Below are 1,546 nucleotides of genomic sequence, written 5' to 3'. Positions count from 1 at the left end.
CCAGCAGTGTAGGAGGGTGCCCGTCTCTCCACACCCTCACCAGCATCTATAGTCTCTTGATTTGTTCATTTTAGCCACTCTGACTGGCGTGAGGTGGTATCTCAGTGTGGTTTTGACTTGTATTTCCCTGATGCTGAGTGACGCTGAGCATCGTTTCATGTGTCTGTAGGCCATCTGGATGTCCTCTTTGGAGAAGTGTCTGTTCAAGTCTTCTGCCCATTTCTTCACTGTATTATTCATTTTTCGGGTGTGGAGTTTAGTGAGTTCCTTGTAGATTTTGGATACTAGCCCTTTATTTTATAGATTATTTTAGAGCCATGGGCCCTGTGCTCAGTGCTTACCAAAGACCAATAACAGACCAATAACTATTTCTCAAAAAATATATACTTTTTAGGTGATTCCAGAAGCCAATGGGTCTGAAAGCCCAATGGATGCATCTGGCTGGTGGTGATTTTTGCCACAGGCTGTCAGCCCACTGGCAGGCTGGGACCCACAGCTGGAATGGTGAAGCTGGTCCAGGGAATAGGGGCAGCCTGAGTGGCCCAGGGGAGAACCCTGAGGATCCTGTCCACTGTGGCCCCCACTCGATTTGAAATTTGTTCCAAGGTTCATATATCTGACAGGTATAATTTACTTTTTGTCTTCAGGGGTATATTGCACCTGTTTCCTACCTTATTGAGTTTCTTGTTTGTTTTGTTTTGAATGGAAGTATTTATTTTAAAAGTTAACAGCTTTATTGAGGTATAATTGATGTATTTAAAAAACTACACATATTTAGTATTTACAATTTGATGTACTTGAATACACACACACACACACACACACACATACACACATATGCAGCCCCCATGTTCATTACAGTGTGTGTGTGTGTGTGTGTGTGTGTATTGTATGTATACATGTATGTATGAGTATGTAGTTTCCCCTCCATTGTTATGCTTTTTGGTCACGACTTGCTGCTTCCCACATGTAGGATGGATGGATCATTTCCACTGCACTATCTTAAATAAATGTGTAAAATCTCATATATTTTAAACCACAGAAATTCAATAATCATGTCAAAAGAAATGTTTTCCAATGAATTTATCATTTTCTATTCATCTTTGTTTAACATTGCTCAGGTGAAGAAAGATAAAAATAAAATTATTTTTGCAAAAAATTGCTTAAATTCCTCTCTATAGAGCTTTAAGTCTGTCCGTGTCTCGGCCGCCATCACTGTGGGGAAGCGTTGTCGGGTAATTACGCGTAGGTCTAGTATTGTTTGTCTAATCAGTGCTCGAGTTACTAGGGTAACTACCAATGTTCCATCAGGTATTTTTCACATGGATTGTTTTCCAAAGAGACTTGTCAGCTGGCTTGTGATCACGTATTAAATGAATAAAAATAACAACCGTTCGTATTAGAGGCAAGATTCTCATGTGGGAGTCATTTCAAACACATCCAGCGGCCTCAGGATGTGGTTACTCATCTCTACAGAGGACACTGAGGCCCAAGGATGTGAGGTCACAGGGCCAGTTTCCCACAAATACCAGAGAAGCCGGAGGAA

This window comes from Suricata suricatta, chromosome 13, assembly GCF_006229205.1.
Source record: "Suricata suricatta isolate VVHF042 chromosome 13, meerkat_22Aug2017_6uvM2_HiC, whole genome shotgun sequence".
Classification (NCBI taxonomy): domain Eukaryota; kingdom Metazoa; phylum Chordata; class Mammalia; order Carnivora; family Herpestidae; genus Suricata; species Suricata suricatta.
Note: the sequence above shows the minus strand (reverse complement) of the source record.